The sequence below is a fragment of the Triturus cristatus genome, chromosome 9 (assembly GCF_964204655.1).
Source record: "Triturus cristatus chromosome 9, aTriCri1.1, whole genome shotgun sequence".
Taxonomy (NCBI): domain Eukaryota; kingdom Metazoa; phylum Chordata; class Amphibia; order Caudata; family Salamandridae; genus Triturus; species Triturus cristatus.
This window is the reverse complement of record NC_140592.1, coordinates 41243655-41265565: the sequence shown is the minus strand read 5'-3', so window position 1 is coordinate 41265565 and position 21911 is coordinate 41243655. Positions and strand designations below refer to the sequence as shown.

At 50.2% G+C, this 21911-nt stretch overlaps 1 long non-coding RNA gene across 1 annotated transcript in view; it reads right to left on the bottom strand.

Moving 5' to 3' along the window:
* Positions 1 to 9653, bottom strand: part of LOC146797339 (uncharacterized) — a 114128-nt gene extending 104475 nt beyond the window's left edge. The window contains exon 1 of the long non-coding RNA XR_014968472.1: positions 9580 to 9653. This is a non-coding gene — a long non-coding RNA (uncharacterized LOC146797339). The remainder of the gene's footprint in view (positions 1 to 9579) is intronic.
* Positions 9654 to 21911: the final 12258 nt, after the last annotated feature.

Genomic DNA, 21911 nt, shown 5'->3' with positions numbered 1-21911 from the left:
AAAAACACAGATTAACTCATAACACAAAATGAAAGTCGTTATGGCACTTTCTCCCGAATGGTCGCTGCGCACCTGATTGACAGTGTGGGGTCTGTCTAGAGACCCTGCCCTGTTAATCACAGCGTGACACAAACCCTCTCACCTGCAGTTTGGGGGCAATGAACTGGGCGCTGCTGGAATCTTCACCAGCAACTCTGTAAAAGGATACTTCGGCCAAGTTAATGACAAGCTCCTCGGAGGCAGAGCGGCCTCTGCGCTGCACTGGAGCAGAGAAACCGAGACTGCCGTGCAGTGGATCGGGGTACTACCCCCCACCCTGCCCCTCCCCCTCCCCACGTCACCGCCCTGCAGTTACTCCTACTACCGGCCGCGGCTGGGTACCGGTACTCTCCCTGGCTACAGAGAAGTGCCGGAACTGACGGCAAAAAAATTCAAAAGTGCCGGTACTCAGTACCAGTGAGTACCGGCCCATTTAAAGCACTGGGAACAGTCCAGCCTGAACTGCCAAGCCAGGTCCTCCCTAAACTGGAAACGAGCATCCTACGACCGGTTTCGGGGTTTCAGCCCTCTTCAACCAGGATAGCTTGACTCCAATGGCATGGAGAGCACGGGACTCACGTCTGAGCATACCCGTCCCACTCGGGGTGACAAATGCAAAAAGAACTATTGATGGACAGAATGCAGAACAGTGTCATACATTCACCCCAGTACAGAGATCTGGGCCTAAATCCATCTTTTTTTGCTCACCATGCCATTCCAGTTTGGACCCAGCCATATGCAAATCAGTCTTGACACTGTGCCCAATGGGAACAGTCCAGCCCGAACTGCGCGGTACCTACCCACGAGGCGTCGCCTGGCACCCACACACCCGAAAGAGGCATGGAAAAAACCTGCCCGGGGTCCCTACAAAACTACTGATGGGCACGGAAGGCAAGGGGTGGTGCAACTTTAACACAATCAGTTTCACGGGCTGGGATGCACCCCTTAGATTATGGAGGGTTACGCGTTGATCATATGCGCTGGAGGGTGGGGGTCCTTCGCAGCCCCAAAGTGGTGAAACTGAACTCGAGGTCCTCCCCTCACCAAGCAGCTGGGGGGGTTCTAACAAGGAAGTGCAATAAGTGGGCACAAAGCCCCGGCATTGGTTTTTCATCCTCTGGGGGTAGTGAGCGTCACGCCTTGACCCTTCAGGCAGGTAGAAACAAATGCGTGACTCCTCCCCTAGAACTACAGCCAAAGACGTACCCTGCCTGGAGCCGGCCTTTACTACCCATGTGAGGTGAATAATTACATTGTGCTGGTGCAGTCATGTCACGCCTCAACCCTGCACCATGGGCGCCAGTCCGTGTGCTTGAACCCCTGCTGGCCTCTAGTGCCACCAACAGTGTGGCAGCCGTGCGCCCCACCCATGCCATCATGGTGTGGGCGTGTCCCTGCAGCTCCCACACAAGCTCATTGTGACACACAACCGTGTCCTCCGTGCTCGACATGACACCCCCTGCCCCCCTTAAACTCACGGCGGAACACATGGCCCCCTTGTCTGTAGCGCCACGACCCTAACACCACAGCACTGGGTCATGACGCATAAAAGAGACTGAAGACGGGGCTCACCTCTAGTGACCCTTATTCAAATATTTGAGGCACAGCCCTGAACAAGCAGTATGGCTATGAGATCCGGGTGACCGGTGGCCAGCCTCTCCTCCTGTGGTGTGCCACACACGCCAGCCTCAACCCGAGGGAAGGCAAGGGCGTGGCCTCCTCCTAACAGAGGTCTGCGAACGCAGGTGTGTCGCCTACACCAACACGCGTGTTTCACAAGTCCACCATCATACCACAGTGTTGTCACGCCTCTGAGGCCCAGAAGACAGAAGTCCTCCTGTTGACCAGTGGGCCCACTCGCGGTGGCAGGACTGTCACGCCTCTCAACCTCCAGGGCAGACACCAGACTTCCAATAGCGCTTCGGTGCCGCGTTAAGGCACTGCACCTGGGACACATCCTCCTCCCAGGGACATACAATTACGCTTTGCTGCTGGGCCACGCAAACCCATGCGTGACACAGCAATTGCAGCCACGCCTGTGTCACGCATTAAATCTGCATCGTTACTAGGTGGCATATTAACAAGCCAGGCGATAAAATTATCGCCGCGTTAGCGGCAGAAAACTGCTGCTAAAGCGGCGATAATGAGCTTGATAATATGCTCTATGGAATTCCAATAGATACCCATGTTAGATGTGAAGGACGTCTAACCTGAGCTTCAGTTGGAATTCCATAGAGCATATTATCAAGCTCATTTGCAGAGTAGGCCTGGGCCGTTAGCTCCTCGACCACGAGACGTTGTGGGAATGTGCGCTATAAAATTGTAGCAACTTGGGGGCATATTAACAAGCCAGGCGATAAAATTATCGCCGCGTTAGCGGCAGAAAACTGCTGCTAAAGCGGCGATAATGAGCTTGATAATATGCTCTATGGAATTCCAACTGAAGCTCAGGTTAGACGTCCTTCACATCTAACATGGGTATCTATTGGAATTCCATAGAGCATATTATCAAGCTCATTATCGCCGCTTTAGCAGCAGTTTTCTGCCGCTAACGCGGCGATAATTTTATCGCCTGGCTTGTTAATATGCCCCCAAGTTGCTACAATTTTATAGCGCACATTCCCACAACGTCTCGTGGTCGAGGAGCTAACGGCCCAGGCCTACTCTGCAATTCCAGCCCTTGGCCTTCACGACTCTAGCAGCATGGCGCTAGGGCCTCGAGTCGAGACGCCTAACTCACACACGCGCACATGGCAACGCCATGCCCAACCCCCACCCAGAACCTACTGCCGCACGCCCCCTGCCAACGCACCGGGCACAGGTGCCGGGTACAGTGCGGGTTACCTGCTCTCAGCCCGCGGTGCCACGTAGGAGGCAGCGGCCGCCGCCAAAGCAGCCGGGCGACCGATTCCCAGTCACAGATCAAACGCCAGCCTCGGAGCCCGGGCCCCGAGAGACAAGGATGTGCTTCTGTGCCAACGGTAGCTAAGTCAGGGAGCTGCGAGGCACCCCCTGCGGGCGGCGCCACCAGAATCCACAGCTACCCACTTCAAGAGGCTGTAATGCGCCGCTAGCCAACATTAAAATAAGGTATTAAGGCCGACAAAATATTCAGAGCATTAATTAGAAGCGCTGTGAAAACTTTCTGCTAAGTAAAATAAATAAGAAAAGGTAGGCTATGGTTACCAGCAATAACTAGCGGCGGTGCCCGGATGGTTCTCTTTTGTCCAGGAACAATGGCCGAATCACAATGGTTTTAGACATATGCTCGGAAACGTACCCTGTATGTCGCAACATTTTTGTTCGAAAATTTGATTTTGAACACAATTTATTTTAAGCTAAAGTGCTTCCTCAGACTATTTCAAAGTATTATTTCTCAACAATAAAATGCACTGAGTAAATAACTAAACAGTTCGACACCTGCCCAAAAGACTCTAAGGCAGAAGGTGTGAATTGTGACCATCTTGGCTGAAAAGCAGCAAGTGTAGGTGCACCCACGTGGGCGGGGCCCTGAACTCTGGAAGCCCCCTCCCGCCCACGCACACATGGGATTCACAAAAGAGGAAACGTGCAGGACAACCACGTGTGCACCGAGCAGGAAGTTGTAGCCAATGGCTGTTGAGAGAAACTCCATTTCACAATAACCGTTTGTGCTCCTGGCTCCGCCCCTTTGTTCGACTAAGGATGCAGGGTGCCTGCTAGTGCTTTGCACTACTCGAAAGCTGCTTCAAAGCGCTAAGATGGAAAGAATATGTCAAGGGGTAAACGAGCACACGGGGGGCGGGGAGAGGGAAGAAAGGACAGGAGGTTGCCTGCTTTTATTGCACCTCTGAGATTGGTCAAGGCGCAGATGTGGACAGAGCGGCACTTGATAAGAGGAGAGCTGGATAGGAGGAGGGAAAGGAGGAAATATTAAGTTATTACCTGGCTCTGTGGCTGCTTCTAAGCGCTAAGACGGGGTTTTGTGCACAGAATTTGGGTGTGGGAGGATCACGCGGAGCCTGGTCCGCACAGATCGGGTTGCCGGCCCGGCAGCGAACAAAGCGCTGGCAAAACCTTGCACTCGGTTTGTGTCCAGTTCAGCAGCCTCCCGGAGAGTAAATTACGGAATTCAGACGGTAGGGATACCCGACAGTAACTAATAAAGGTGTTTTTTTTTTTCTTAACTATCACAATAAATCAGGATATCTAGATTGCTTTAGGGATGGCCAGGGTCTTTTGGTCCTGAAGAAGGCCACAGGATGCAATGTGCACCAATTCAGGGCTGAAACATGTAGACCCGGATAGGACAGTGAGGAACACATCATAGTAACTACTGAGCTCCTCCTAAGTCCTTTATTTTTAACTTCTTATAAGCAGTGCCACTGGAACTATGCGATTGTGCGGCTGGGGTGAGTTTTGCATAATTATAGATTTGCCTCTACTGCCACATAAATCCATCATCTGCCTCATAATCAACAGATTTGAGCAAAAACAAATGTTTCCAGCTCAAACGGATGAAAAGTTACTAAAAATGTGATTATGTGTTGCTGTGGAGTGGAAGGCCCTTTGCACAGCTGGACTGCACACCTTTCCGTGGCTTATTGATACATTTGGATGTTAAACTGGTACTAATGAGGCACAAACAATGTCCAGACAGTCTTACCAAGTTAAAAAAATGAAACAAAGAAGTAATACCATTACAAACTGTGCCTCATTATGCTGCATAATTAGCTTTTTCTTGCCGCATAATATACTCAGCCCTGCAGCATAATTTTGGCCCTCTCCTGCCGCATAATTCCAGTGGCCCTGGTAAAGAGATAGACTAAAAAAAATGGACGTAAAAAGGATTTTTATGTTACCTATCCTAACACAACAGCTCACTTAGCGACTCTTTCACCACGGCGCAAAGACGAAAAAGAAGGTGACCCCAGCACGAGCCCGCCAAGTACCAAGATGGCGCTGGCAAAGGAGCAGCCCCATGAATTATGCCACCCAGGGCAACCGATACAGCCACACCTGGCGCTGACCTGGTGTTAGGGGGTGCTGTGTTTAAAAATAACTTATGGTTTTAAAGCACCTGTTGCAAAGTTCGTTGTGTGTCCAGCAGTTTTCAGGCAGCAATAAAAATGTAAAGATAATTCTGGCGATTAATGTTCCTTCTGGAAAGAGATCGGAGTTTTTGTCTAGTGGTAATTTTGACTCATCACAAAATAGATCAGAAGGTTAATGTGCCAGCTGTAAAAAAAGTGTACCATACCGATAACATTAGTGTAATTGTACTGTGAGTAGCGCTATAAGAAATGACATTTATGTCAGAGGCACTGTTGGAGGGTGGTAGCAAGGGAATTCATGGAGACGGAGGTCACAGGAACACACCAGAGTTTGCACACACATTCGTAACAGTCGCGGGAACACACCAGACAAAAACACCCCGGAGCGTGCACGCACACTCGCAGCAGACACAAACACACCCGAGCCTGCACACACATTCGCACCAGCCCCAGGAACACACCGCAGCGCAATGGAAAAACAACTTGAATGCACCAGCATTTCCGCCTGCCCAGCGTGGCATCGCACAACCACCAAGCCACAATAAACACAACTTAACACACATGCACTGCACAGACACAAAGAACGCCAAAACATGTCCAAAACAGCTAAAACACGCCACACAGCCAGCAACGCCAGCCTCACACCACCTCTAACGGCGAAGGATGTTGCTGAGCTAAGACGCAGGCTTGCGAGAAGTGGTAAACTCCCCAACTACCACCACCCACTCATCACCACCACCACATCTGAGATCCAGCCATGTCCTCACATCAACAAAACCACAGCAGGACGAGCACACAGACAAATCCGAAAACACATCACCTACCTAGAGCGCCTTTCCACCCAGCTCAGAGGCACCGGAACCCTCCGATCTGGGTGGAAAGGCGCTCTAGGTAGCCGGCGCTACGAGGCCCTTCTAATGACAGACTATGCGCTAGACCCGCGCAGGCAAGGTGAAGCTGTTACTTCCTAGACATGACTGGGTTCAGGTAGCACAAGTCTAGGTTACAGCCGCCACCTCTATAAGCAATCCCTGAAGGGCAGAGAGGTCAGAGGTCAGCTGCTGCCCGGGTCTCAGGGAGGACACTCTTTAGGGGTCCTGCCGTATTTTTAAGGTGGACTTTCTAACATACAAAGTCTTAAGAGTGGGTCCTTTACAAGCATGCAGCATTGATATATATATATACACACATACATGTACATACATACACACACACACACACCACCATTCTCAGCAGTGATGCAATGGTATGCTAGTGCCAGTACATTAGTGGTGGGGTCATGCAGGGTGATCAGCAGTGGGGCGTTAGCCTCACTTGCCACACCTAACAAGTAACCCCCCCCCCCCATGCCACTTGTCACACCTTTGCCTAATCTTGGTTGTTACGTCAACAACACTTTGCAAAAATAGGCTCATTATAATATGCAAACCTAAAAGTCCCAGAATGCAACAATCTGTTGACCAAAGAGGCGTGACTGGCTAAGGGGCCCCAATGCAGGCCTCCCACACTACAACCGGGGCTTCTCACGAGGCCTTGGATACTTGCAGTGGTCTCCCGTACCGGTGCTATTCAACAGGTGCAGATACCAGACGGGCCACTGTCCATTAATATCTACGAGGGTGCACCCCCCTCCATCACATTCACACTTCGAGGTCTCGAGTCGATCCCTTGACAGGCACGAGCACCCCCCCACTCTCCTGTTGCATTACTCCATTCTGTGACACTCCGTCATTACTTTTCATCAAAAGAAAAACAGAACACTACAAGTACCAGAATGCACAGGGGGAAAAAAGCAAACGTGCAAACCACCCTCAGGGACAAGCAACAACCCGCGAGCGCTGCGGAACCTTTAGGAGATGGAAGCCCTCGCAGCACGTGGTGCAGTCATCTCCGGGTTGCAAAACTTCCCTTTGCAAAAAAAAAAAATACATCCAACGATGCACAAAGCTTGGGTTGGTTTCGTGGCAGGTGCGAGTTGCTCCTCTTGTCTTTACATTTTGGGACTTGTAATCTTTCGTTTATAATTTGGAATACAAGACGGAAATACCTCGAATCTACAGGCAATACATTTAGTTTGAGTTAACCAATCATAGCTGAGGTGGGGCGACCCAAAATGTCAGCCAGAGGAAGAGAGAGAAATAAAATGCACATACAGAGACCTCGAGGCCTCCCCTGCCCAGAGCAAGTAACGCATTAGAAGAACGTGTTCTCCTTTCCAAACTGAACTCTCTAATCCACCCCTCCCCCTTCACTCCGTCCACCACAGACCTCGTCATTACGGTTGTCCAAAGTCCACAGAACACCGTGTTTCCAGCCCCGGGCGTTCATTTAACAAATCCGTGCTGCATTCTGGGAGCTCATAGTACAATCCAATTCCACCAGCGCATCTGATAGCCAAATAGCCATGATTTATAAAAGAAAGCACAGATGGCACGATCAGACAACCTCTCCGTTACAAGTCTGCGGTTGTAAGTAGTTGAAAGTACAGGTGGAAAAATTACAAACACAAGTTAGGACCAGTCCCTACATACTGTGTGACAGCCGGACACCCCTGGGCGCAGGGTGGTGTGTGCCTCATACAACGGGACATCTGGGTGCAGGGTGGTCTGTGCTTGCTACAGCAGGACACCTCTGGGCGCAGGGTGGTCTGTGCTTGCTACAGCGGGACACCTCTGGGTGCAGGGTGGTCTGTGCTTGCTACAGCGGGACACCTCTGGGTGCAAGGTGGTCTGTGCTTGCTACAGCGGGACACCTCTGGGTGCAGGGTGGTCTGTGCTTGCCACAGCGGGACACCTCTGGGTGCAGGGTGGTCTGTGCTTGCCACAGCGGGACACCTCTGGGTGCAGGGTGGTCTGTGCTTGCTACAGCGGGACACCTCTGGGTGCAGGGTGGTCTGTGCTTGCCACAGCGGGACACCTCTGGGTGCAGGGTGGTCTGTGCTTGCCACAGCGGGACACCTCTGGGTGCAGGGTGGTCTGTGCTTGCCACAGCGGGACACCTCTGGGTGCAGGGTGGTCTGTGCTTGCCACAGCGGGACACCTCTGGGTGCAGGGTGGTCTGTGCTTGCCACAGCGGGACACCTCTGGGTGCAGGGCGGTCTGTGCTTGCCACAGCGGGACACCTCTGGGTGCAGGGCGGTCTGTGCTTGCCACAGCGGGACACCTCTGGGTATAGGGTGGTGTGTGCTTGCTACAGCGGGACACCTCTGGGTGCAGGGTGGTCTGTGCTTGCCACAGCGGGACACCTCTGGGTGCAGGGCGGTCTGTGCTTGCCACAGCGGGACACCTCTGGGTGCAGGGTGGTCTGTGCTTGCCACAGCGGGACACCTCTGGGTGCAGGGTGGTCTGTGCTTGCCACAGCGGGACACCTCTGGGTGCAGGGTGGGTGTACTTGCTACTCACGTTAATGTTTATCTGTAGCCAGGGTCACTGGACTATGGAATTCTCCAGTCACAGTGTTTTCAGCATAATTACGGATTTAAGAAATAATACGCTATTACGTCATTTGCAGATTTGATAAAAAGTTTATATCTCAAACTGAATTAAATAAATAAAACACACACACACACGCGCGCACGAATGCCCTTTGCAAAAAAGCTAACTTGCTCCCTTTTTAGCTGCCTTCCCCTGTATATTAAGGAGTTAAACTGACGCGACATGTTTTGTCGGAAGGAAAAAGCCAAAAGCACTGGCGCGGATAGAAAGAAACGAATTACCCCCCCCCCCCCCTCCTTTACAGACGCTGGACACATCGGACAGGACTCGCCCCAGTAATCCTTTTCTTGTAGGAACGTTGATGAAGCGAAACCTTCCCTCAAACAGCTTTAATCTGTGTCATCATAACAAAATAGGGAAATTATACTGCCACACAATGCGCCGCATCCCTCCGCAGAATTTGCCTTTTATTTCTGCATAGGCCAGTCAACCCCGCCACATCATTTGGGCCTCCATTGCCACATAATTCCAGTGGTCCAGCCATATAGTTCTAAGGCAGCGTGTCGGAGGGTTGCCACCTTCCTCTCTGTTGTCAACACACGTTTCCGGTCGTGAACTTTACCCTTGCAAATCATAGGTAACATGTGGGCTAGTTGAACTGATGGGGGAAAAAAAAGGACTACATTTCCTGGAATGCAGTGGCTTCAAAATCCGAGTCCTGGAAACATGGTGCCCTGACTCTGTGGAGACAGGCGGGCAACCTTTCCCGAATCCTGGGTTTTCCTTTCAGAACCCACTGCAATTCGATTGAAGTGAAACTACAACTCCCAGAAAGCCCCACACCTGCGCTACGGGCTTCAAAAAGTCGCCCAAGAGGGCTCCGCGGTTTACCCCCGAGCCATGTGAGGTCGTGACCGTACACGCTGCCTCGTAAATCTCATGGTGGAGTGCGTGCCGCACGTGGCCCTGAGTACATAAACGTGCCCACGTGCCCCACACACCTCCCAAACTTTGCTCTCGGCCCGGACAGTACCAAGAGGGCACAGGAGGAGAGAGTGAACGCTGTGACTTACCTCCCGCTCCTCTCGCCGCTCCACCTGCCTCTCTCCGCCTGCCAAGCGCCTTCTGCTATTTAACGCTCACAAAACCAACCCGGCACCCACCTCCCACATGTAAAAAAAAAAACTCCCATTCACCAATCAGAGGCAGATGTGACCAAAACTCACAAGCTTCCTCTTCTGTTTTTTTGGCTGCCACAGTTATTTTCACTTCTCATCTGACTCGAGTCGACGACGCGAATCCTGGTTTGTGTTTGCTCACTTTTTTAAAGTGTTTTTTTCATTTTTGTTCACCTGACTCCATCGTCTCCTCGTGGCTTGGGACGTTAGGGCAGGTGTGCTGAGGCGGTGGGGCCTCGGGCATGGCGCGAACCGCCCAGGACACCCGTCTTTTGTGGTTTCTGGGGATTGAGAGCTGAGTTAGAGCGCCTCGTGTGAAGGGCAGACGTGGTGGAGACAAAAAACTCTGCAAACACTAAACACGTGCACCAAAGCCAGGACACATGGGGGTGTAAAAGTACCGAGAAAGCCAGTGCTTTAAATGGGCGAGGGACTGTCCGGTACTCATTACCTGTACTTTTTTAATGTGAAAGGCAGAGTACCGGCACTTCCCAGGAGCACACACGTACTCTAACTACTGAGTACCCGCACTTCTTTAATGTGAAAGGGCGAGCACCTGCACTTCTCAGCACTGCTGCAATACAATTAATAAGAGAGTACCAGCACTTCTCAGGGGCAAACAGGTACTCTAAACAGTGAGTACCTGCACTTCTTTAATTTGAAAGGGAGAGTACCTGCACTTCTCAGCACTGCTGCAATACATTTAATTGGAGTGTACCAACACTTCTCAGGAGCGCAAAGGTACTCTTACTACTGAGTACCCGCACTTCTTTAATGTGAAAGGGAGAGTACCTGCACTTTTCAGCACTGCTGCAATACATTTAATGGGAGAGTACCGGCACTTCCCAGGAGCACTCTAAACAGTGAGTACCTGCACTTCTTTAATTTGAAAGGGAGAGTACCTGCACTTTTCAGCACGCCTGCAATACATTTAATGGGAGAGTACCAACACTTCTCAGGAGCGCAAAGGTACTCTTACTACTGAGCAATCGCACTTCTTTAATGTGAAAGGGTGAGCACCTGCACTTCTCAGCACTGCTGCAATACAATTAATAAGAGAGTACCAGCACTTCTCAGGAGCACACAGGTACTCTAAACAGTGAGTGCCCACACTTCTTTAATGAGAAAGGGAGAGTACCTGCACTTCTCAGCACTTCTGCAATACCTTTAAAAGGAGAGTACCGGTACTTCCCAGGAGTACACAGGTACTCTAACTACTGAGTACCCACACTTGTTAAATGTGAAAGGAAGAGTACCTGCACTTCTCAGCACTGCTGCAATACTTTTAACGGGAGAGTACCGGTACTTCCCAGGAGCACACAGGTACTCTAACTACTGAGTACCCGCACTTCTTTAATGTGAAAGGACGAGTACCTGCACTTCTCAGCACTGCTGCAATACATTTAATGGGAGAGTACCGGCACTTCCCAGGAGCACTCAGGTACTCTAAACAGCGAGTACCTGCACTTCTTTAATTTAAAAAGGAGAGTACCTGCACTTTTCAGCACTGCTGCAATACATTTAATGGGAGAGTACCGGCACTTCTCAGGAGCGCAAAGGTACTCTTACTACTGAGTAATCGCACTTCTTTAATGTGAAAGGCAGAGTACCTGCACTTCTCAGCACTGCTGCAATACATTTAATGGGAGAGTACCGGTACTTCCCAGGAGCACATAGGTACTCTAACTACTGAGTACCTACACTTGTTCAATGTGAAAGGCAGAGTACCTGCACTTCTCAGCACTGCTGCAATACTTTTAACGGGAGAGTACCGGTACTTCTCAGGAGCACACAGGTACTCTAACTACTGAGTAATCGCACTTCTTTAATGTGAAAGGCAGAGTACCTGCACTTTTCAGCACTGCTGCAATACATTTAATGGGAGAGTACCGGCACTTCTCAGGAGCGCAAAGGTACTCTTACTACTGAGTAATCGCACTTCTTTAATGTGAAAGGCAGAGTACCGGCACTTCCCAGGAGCACACACGTACTCTAACTACTGAGTACCCGCACTTCTTTAATGTGAAAGGGCGAGCACCTGCACTTCCCAGGAGCACACAGGTACTCTAACTACTGAGTACCCACACTTCTTTAATGTGAAAGGGCGAGCACCTGCACTTCATCTCAGCACTGCTGCAATACAATTAATAAGAGAGTACCAGCACTTCTCAGGGGCAAACAGGTACTCTAAACAGTGAGTACCTGCACTTCTTTAATTTGAAAGGGAGAGTACCTGCACTTCTCAGCACTGCTGCAATACATTTAATTGGAGTGTACCAACACTTCTCAGGAGCGCAAAGGTACTCTTACTACTGAGTACCCGCACTTCTTTAATGTGAAAGGGAGAGTACCTGCACTTTTCAGCACTGCTGCAATACATTTAATGGGAGAGTACCGGCACTTCCCAGGAGCACTCTAAACAGTGAGTACCTGCACTTCTTTAATTTGAAAGGGAGAGTACCTGCACTTTTCAGCACGCCTGCAATACATTTAATGGGAGAGTACCAACACTTCTCAGGAGCGCAAAGGTACTCTTACTACTGAGCAATCGCACTTCTTTAATGTGAAAGGGTGAGCACCTGCACTTCTCAGCACTGCTGCAATACAATTAATAAGAGAGTACCAGCACTTCTCAGGAGCACACAGGTACTCTAAACAGTGAGTGCCCACACTTCTTTAATGAGAAAGGGAGAGTACCTGCACTTCTCAGCACTTCTGCAATACCTTTAAAAGGAGAGTACCGGTACTTCCCAGGAGTACACAGGTACTCTAACTACTGAGTACCCACACTTGTTAAATGTGAAAGGAAGAGTACCTGCACTTCTCAGCACTGCTGCAATACTTTTAACGGGAGAGTACCGGTACTTCCCAGGAGCACACAGGTACTCTAACTACTGAGTACCCGCACTTCTTTAATGTGAAAGGACGAGTACCTGCACTTCTCAGCACTGCTGCAATACATTTAATGGGAGAGTACCGGCACTTCCCAGGAGCACTCAGGTACTCTAAACAGCGAGTACCTGCACTTCTTTAATTTAAAAAGGAGAGTACCTGCACTTTTCAGCACTGCTGCAATACATTTAATGGGAGAGTACCGGCACTTCTCAGGAGCGCAAAGGTACTCTTACTACTGAGTAATCGCACTTCTTTAATGTGAAAGGCAGAGTACCTGCACTTCTCAGCACTGCTGCAATACATTTAATGGGAGAGTACCGGTACTTCCCAGGAGCACATAGGTACTCTAACTACTGAGTACCTACACTTGTTCAATGTGAAAGGCAGAGTACCTGCACTTCTCAGCACTGCTGCAATACTTTTAACGGGAGAGTACCGGTACTTCTCAGGAGCACACAGGTACTCTAACTACTGAGTAATCGCACTTCTTTAATGTGAAAGGCAGAGTACCTGCACTTTTCAGCACTGCTGCAATACATTTAATGGGAGAGTACCGGCACTTCTCAGGAGCGCAAAGGTACTCTTACTACTGAGTAATCGCACTTCTTTAATGTGAAAGGCAGAGTACCTGCACTTTTCAGCACTGCTGCAATACATTTAATGGGAGAGTACCAACACTTCTCAGGAGCGCAAAGGTACTCTTACTACTGAGTACCCACACTTCTTTAATGTGAAAGGCAGAGTACCTGCACTTTTCAGCACTGCTGCAATACATTTAATGGGAGAGTACCGGTACTTCCCAGGAGCACACAGGTACTCTGAACAGTGAGTATCTACACTTCTCAGCTTTAATGGGAGAGTACCGGTACTTCTCAGGAGCACACATGTACTCTAAACAGTGAGTACCTGCACTTTTATATTTCCATTTAAAGCACTGGAGAAAGCAGAGGTAAAACCAGAGACTCTGCAGGGACTGGGAGTGAAGGGGAGGCAGGGCAAAGAACGCGACCAGGGCCCTATAAGCACATGTGCCGAGTGGCCCCACGTCACGTACAACAGATGCAGCTAGTCCTGTCTCAAGCTGGGTTCGACCAGTTCATTTTTCTCCACCAGCCCAAACGAACCAATGGCAAAAACAGCGAACCATTCACTAGCGTATCTCAAGTTGTATTAATTTTTACATCACTGACATGATTATTGTAAGAAACGGGATAATTATTTGTGGTGGGCGTTTGCCCACTTCAAGGTATAATCAACCTTTGCCAGGGTGCAACCCCAAAGTCGCCAAATTAACCTGACCGCAATCCACTGGTAGCTTGGCACAGAGCAGACTGGCTTCCCTTCTGGCAACGTGTGAAGTATTTGTGCCACACTGAAACAGTGATAAAGTCAGAATGCCAAGCAATCAAAATCCCAACCCAAATAAGAAAAAAAGGAGTGAAATGTAATAAAATGACAAAAATCCAATCAGGGAATCGGAGATATGAATTTTTAAGCAGTTAAGGGAAAATGTTGCTGAAAAGCACAAATCACCAATGGTAGCTAATGGTCCCGGTGGAGCAGAACTTGGGCAAGCTTTCAGACTGAACGCAATGGCATGCATGTTGGATACACCAACCAGGTTCATACTGGTCGAAGATTTTACCTCCGGCTTTAGTCTTTTAAGCCCCACTCAACCACAGGAGTGCACTTCTAACGTCCAGCAGGACCTCGGGGGAGGCACTTAGAGACGCACATGGTGTCAGGCAGAGGCCAACAGCAGGCAGGGTCCAGTGCAGGTCCAGTGGCACCTGGTCAGCTGGGTACCTCCAGGAAAAGGTCTCTTGCAGCTCGTTGTCTCCCTCTAGCCACACAGGAGGTCAGCCGAATGACACTTAGAATCCACTTCTTTGTCTTGGGTACAAGAGAGAGCAGGTCCTGTCCTTCCGGGCTCGTCTCGGGCCACATACAGTCCTCTTCGGATCTTCCGCAGGTCCAGAAAGTGTTCTCAAGTGGGTGCCTGGAGCCACCACATTTATGTATGACACCTGCTAATGGGTGTGGGGGGGACTCCTAGGCACATCGAACCAATGACATAAAAGTTCCAGGGGCCAACCCTACCCACTTTTTCAGTAGTTCCTGTTTGTCTTACTACAATCGGGCCCACAATGCCATGTGACCAGGCATTTTCAAGATGGTGAAAGTTTTCAAACACACTAAATTTGGACTCCAAGTGGAGGGGTGTGTGTCTGTGTGTGGGAGTGTCATAGGGAAATCACCAGTGTCCTCCCACATCCAACACTAAATTACAGTTTGTAGCAGTCACATTACCCACAACAAACCCAGAGACACAAGAAGGGGCGGCTCCTCCTCAGGGGCAGAAGAGCGTCGCCCCACCTGCTGCGAGCGCAGCAGACAAACACAAATAAATAAAATGGCATTTCAATGCCAATTTATTTATTTGCCACCGCACTAGTTTGTGCTGTCTACAATGCAAGAGTGGGGGTGGAGCAGATTCCTGCAAATACAGGATGTCAGCACTGGTCTCCAGTGCCCATGTCGGATTGGCTGTCCGTCTTGCCACACCCAGCTCGACATGCTCACTGTAGACCCAGCAATCCATTTCTGGCACAGGCCCCTAGCCTCAAAATAAGTGCTGGGTGAGCTTTCTCCCACCAATCCTGGAGCTGCTTTCGCAGCATTAAAGCAGCTCCAGGATTGGATGGAATTCCGTTCCTCAAGCAGGAAGAAAGTCCTTCCTTTTCCTGCTCATGGAAAGGAGAAGTGCCGCAGCTGTCGTGCTCAAACTCCGCATTCATGGTGAGCAGCACCTCCGCGCCTCCCCCATTTTTTATTGCAGCTAGCTGCCACTGGAAACAAATCTGCTAGGACAAAAGCAGAGTCCTTCAGCAACCATACAGGGGACCTATAAGAAATTTCCTGGCATTTTGTTCTCTCCCTTTCAAGTGTGCCCCGAGTGCTACATGTGGCACTACAGACCTGTCAAGCAGGATTTGACAGTGTGGTGTTACAGGATGCCCACAGCCCCCACTCTGAATATTTTATGGAGTTCAGAGGAGTCATCTTTGCATATTCAGCTCAGCATATTGTTTGCGTCTGGAAAGCATTTCACACCCCATTCACATCTATTCAAGGCTGAGCACTGGCTGGGAGAAGCTGGAGAGCTAAACCAAATTAACTTACAGGAACTGCAGGGAGAGAAAATATAACTCTCTAAAAGTTAATTTTCCTTAATATTGATTAAAAATCAACTTCACAATTGAACTGGATTCATAATAACTAATCATAATATAGTTTTCATTTTTTTCGTGCAGGTTCCTTTCCTGAGATACAGTCTTAAAATTTTAATCTGTACTCTGGTTTTCAACAGAGGAAAACTAGGCGTGCACAGTGAAAATAGCTTTTTGGGTATTGTCCCTGTAGGGATGTTACCCAGTTCTTTATTGGTAAAAAATAATAATAATACCTGCTAGGGCCCTCCTCAGATGGCCACTGCAGCGTACACCACCCTTTGCCCTTGCCAATTCGGCCAATGCCAATACCAACACGATTACTAACCATAACAAGTCTGAAAGTATGACAATAATTCAAAGCTACCTAAAGCTGTTAAAATAGCCTGGACATGTAGAAAGGCAAATGTCCTACAACAATCTGTTCAACATCAAGGATAGAAAATTATTGTTAAGAGGAAACATCATAAAATGACATGAAAAATATTTACAATAGTAACAAATCAGAGGGTGTCTGTCTCACAGCACTAGGCACTGCATTTCCATTCCACCCATATGGACACACACAGGGGAAAACTCCGGCAAGTCTGCCATAGGGGCCTGGAGGCACCCACATAGGGGCCACAAGTCCCAGACCTGCTCCTAGCCACGCACCAGGTAGAGAGGGTCTAAAGCTCTGTAGTGCATTCCAGGCTAAAGGCTCCTGCTTTACACAGTGGGGCGATCCTTCGACCCCCACCCATGGTGAGGGATCATTAAATGACAATACGCTCACTCCCCAGTATTATCCAGTAGTGAGCATTCACAGTCTTTTTCAGGAATTACTCATCAACAAAGTTCTCCACACTTGTATCAATATGACTAGGTTGGACACGACTGGTTTGCAAATATCCGACTATCTCACTCCAACACTAGAAAAATTATTTATAATAACCTGGATGGAGGTGATCACCCTGGGTATGGGCTGAAGCACAGTTGAATAGGTTGAGGTCATGGCCTCCTGACCTTATATGGGCCCCTGCACCCCAGTCTAACCCAGCTGTGATGTCACCAATCTTGCCTTATGCTGCTGCCTACTGAGAGCCATAAGGGACCCTCAGCGGGGTCAGCCTTACCTGACCCAACAGCTTCTTCTGGGGAGTGTCTCCCCTCTTTGTAGCCACTTACGTTAAGGAAGCAGTGGTGTGGTGAGGGGCTGGTGGGGGAGTCACAGTCCCACCCAGTCTAAGGTCCCTACTTTCCCTTTCCTTGGCATGCACTCACCATTTAGCCAACGGCACTAAGTATGTTGAGATACTTCATAACAATTTTCCAGTGCTGAAAATGAAAATGCCTCCATAGCCACCAAGTTTCTGAGGTCCATGCGTGAGGGGCTGCTCCAGTCCAGTTTTTTAGGTCTCGCCTAGGCAGTGCATGCGTTTTCTCTCGGAACCTGCTGTGTCTACTGTTTGGGCTTTCAGCACACCCATCAGTTTGATTTGTTCCTTCATGTGCCTTTCGAAATTCCTTTGTTTTCATTGGTGAATAGTGTACATTTGTCCCTCGTTTGCTGTTTTGGTCACGCCCTGGAGACTGGCCTTGTTACATGGATCACTTCACTATCGGCCATATGTAAGTTTCGGCGCACTACTTTTTCTTTTGCCTGGGCTTGTTTTGGCTTTCCGAACGATCTCAGCAAAGGGCTGCAAATCATGTTCTTATCTTGTATTCCACTGTCTTAGCTTTCACAAGCTCTTTTTTAGCCAGAGGCTATCTTGTTTTTCATCCTATAACACTTTTGGTTTCATTTGCTCAAATGCCCTAACCTTAAATATTATACAGAAGGATCAACCTATTTACATTTTGCCTTCAGCAGCATGATTATTTGGATACGATTAAAGCGGTAAACATGCTGTTTTGCTTTGTTTTATGAAAATGGAAGCAGCTTTAAGTTGCGCGCTTTCAACTTTTGATGCTTTCTTTTAGGTTTCAATGGTTGGTAAAATAAACTCATTATCAAGGGATGCCTCCTCTTGCTTTCCAAATGCAGAATGTAACGTGAGCTTACTTAACAATACATCCTGCAAGAAGACAGTGCAACACAACCTCAGCACCACCTCAGCATCAGCGCAGTACCACCTCGACATAAGTGCACCACCAGCGCAGCACCAAATAAGCACCAGGGCAGCCCCACAATTGCACCAGTGCAGCACCACCTCAGCAGCAATTCAGCACCTACACAGCACCAATTCAGCATTTGTGCAACATCACATCAGCACCAGCACAGCACCAAATCAACATCACTCATCAGCACCTGAGCACAGCACAGCATCACCTGAGCAACACCAAAACATCACTCAGCACTAGTGCAGCACCACCTCAGCACCACCACAGCATTAGCACAGCAGCAACTGAACACCATCACAGCACCACCACAGCATCAGCACAGCCCAATCTCAGCATCAGCGCATCACTACCACCTCATGAGCGCAGCACCACCTCAACATCAGCACAGCACCACATCAGCATCAGCATAGCACCACCTCTGTATCAGTGCACCATCACCAGCGGAGCCTTACCTCAGCATCAGCAGAGAACCATCTCAGCATCAGCCCAGCACCATCTCAGCATCAGCACAGCACCACTTCAGCATCAGCACAGCACCACCTGATCACCACCAGAGAACCACCTTAGCATCAGCAGTGCACCATTTCAGAATCAGCGCAGCACCACCTAATCACCAGCACAGCACCACCTCTGCACCAGCGCAGCATCACCACCTCAACATCAGCACAGCACCATTTCAGAATCAGCACAGCACCACCTCTGCATCAGTGCACCCTCACCAACATAGCACCACTTCAGCATCAGCTGAGAACCACCTCAGCATCAGTGCATTACCATCTCAGCATCAGCACAGCACCACTTCAGCATCAGCAGAGCACCACCTGATCACCACCACAGCACCACCTTAGCACCAGCAGTGCACCATTTCAGAATCAGCGCAGCACCACCTCATCACCAGCACAGCACCACCTCTGCACCAGCGCAGCATCACCACCTCAACATCAGCACAGCACCATTTCAGAATCAGCACAGCACCACCTCTGCATCAGTGCACCCTCACCAACATAGCACCACTTCAGCATCAGCTGAGAACCACCTCAGCATCAGTGCATTACCATCTCAGCATCAGCACAGCACCACCTCAGCATTAGCACATCACCACCACAGTACCAACTTAGCATCAGCACAGCACCATCTAAGCATCATGACAGTACCTCCACCGCATCAGTGCACCACCACCAGTGCAGCCCCAACCTCAGGAGCAGAGCAGCCCTACCTCAGTACCAGCAGAACTCAACCTCAGCAGCAAATCAGCACCACTTCAGCATCAGCGTAGAACCACCTCAGCATCATCTCAGCAAAGCACCAATTCAGCATTACTCAGCACCACCTGAGCATCAGCTCATCACAACCACCTCAGCATGACTCAGCTTTACCTTAGCATGACTCAACACCACCTCAGAATCACTCCACACTACCTCAGCATCACTCAGCACCACCTCAGTATCACTCAGCACCACCTCAGTATCACTCAGCATCACTTGAGAACTGCCACAGCACCACCTCAGCAGCAGCACAGCACCACCTCTGCATCAGTGCACCACCACCAGTGCAGCCCTATGTCAGCACCAGCGCAGCTCCACCTCAGCAGCAACTCAGCACCACTTCATCATCAGCGCAGCACCATCTCAGCGCCAGCGCACCACCACCTCAACATCAGCACAGCAGCATCTCAGCATCATCACACCATTACGTCTGCATCAATACACCACAACAAGCACAGCCCCACCTCAGCCCCCATACAGCCCCACCTCAGCAACAATTCGGCACCAATACAGCATCACTTCAGCATCATTGCAGCACCACCTCAGGACAGCACAAACTCAACATCAGTCAGCAAAACCTGAGCATCAGTCCAGCAGCACCTCATCACCAGCACAGCACCACCACCTCAGCATGACTTAGCATCACTCAGTACCAGGACAGCATCCCACAGCACCACCACCTCAGCACCAGTGCAGCATCTCCTCAGCATCACTCAACAGCACCATCTCAGCGCCAGCGCACAACCACCTCAACATCAGCACAGCAGCATCTCAGCATTATCACACCATTACGTCAGCATCAGTACACCACAACGAGCACAGCCCCACCTCAGCCCCCATACAGCCCCACCTCAGCAACAATTCGGCACCAATACAGCATCACTTCAGCATCATTGCAGCACCACCTCAGGACAGTACAAACTCAACATCAGTCAGCAAAACCTGAGCATCAGTCCAGCAGCACCTAATCACCAGCACAGCACCACCACCTCAGCATGACATAGCATCTGGATAGTACCTGGACAGTATCCCACAGCACCACCACCTCAGCACCAGTGCAGCATGTCCTCAGCATCACTCAACAGCACCATCTCAGCATCAGCACAGCATCACCCCAGGACAGCACCAACTCAGCAAAACCTGAGCTTCAGCCTGTCAGCACATCATCACAATCACAGCACCACCAACTCAGCATGACTTAGCATCACTCAGCACTAGGACAGCATCCCTCAGCACCACCTCATTATCAGCACAGCATCACATTTGCATCAGTGCACCACCACCAGCACATCACCAGATCAGCACCAGCGCAGCCCCACCACAGCATCAGCTCGTCACCACCTCAGCATCAGCCGAGCACCAGTGCAGCACCACCTCAGTGCCAGCGCAGCACCAATTCAGGAGCAAGTCAGCACCAATGCAGCACAACCTCAGCACCAGTGCAGCACCTCTTCAGCATCGCTCAACACCATTACAGCACCACCTGAGTATCAGCACAGCACCACCTCCCCATCAGTGCACCACCACCAATGCAACACCAAAAACACCAACGCAGCCCCACCACAGCATCAGCGCAGCACCACCTTAGCAGCAACTCAGCACCAACATAGCACCACTTCAGTATCAGCGCAGCACCCCCTCCGCACTAGCACAGCACCACCACAGCATCACTCAGCACCACCTCAGCACCTGCGCAGCATCTCTTCAGCATCACTCAACACCACCACATCACTTCAGCATCAGCACAGCACCCCTTCTGCATCAGTGCACCACCACCAGCACGTCACCAGCTCAGCACCAGCGCAGCCCTACCACACCATCAGTGCAGCACCACCTCAGCACCAGCACACCATAAATTCAGTAGCAAGGCAGCACCAATGCAGCAAAACCTCAGCACCACTGCAGCATCTCCTCAGCATTACTCAACACCATCACAGCACCACCTCAGCATCAGCACAGCACCACCTCCACATCAGTGCACCACCACCAGTGCAGCACGAAATAAAGGCAAGCGCAGCCCCACCACAGCATCAGTGCAGCACCACTTTAGCAGCAACTCAGCACCAACATTGCACCACTTCAGCATCAGCGTCTCATCTCCAGTGCAGAACCAACTCACCATTACTCACCAGAACCTGAGCACCTGCACAGCATCACTCAGCACTACCACAGCATCACTCAACACCACCACAGCACAACCTCAGCATCAGTGCACCACCGGTGCATCATTAGCTCAGCACCAGTGCAGCCCCACCACAGCATCAATGCAGCACCACCTCAGCACCAGCACAGCACCACCTCAGCAGAGCACCAACTGAGTAGCAAGTCAGTACCAACGCAGCACCACTTAGACATTAGCGCAGCACAACCTCAGCACCAGTGCAGCATCATCTCAGCTCAGCACCAACTCAGCATCACTCATGAACACCTAGAACCAGCTCAGCACCACCTGAGCACAAGTGCAGCACTACCACATCAGCATGACTCTGCACCCCTCCAGCATGACTCAGAACCACTCAGCATGACCTTAGCATCACCTAAGCACCACCACAGCACCGCATCAGCACAGCACCACCTCCTCATCAGTGCACCACCAACAGTGCACCACAAAATAAAGACAAGCGCAGCCCCACCACAGCATCAGTGCAGCACCACTTTAGCAGCAACTCAGCACCAACATTGCACCACTTCAGCATCAGCTTCGCATCTCCTTAGCACCAGTGCAGAACCA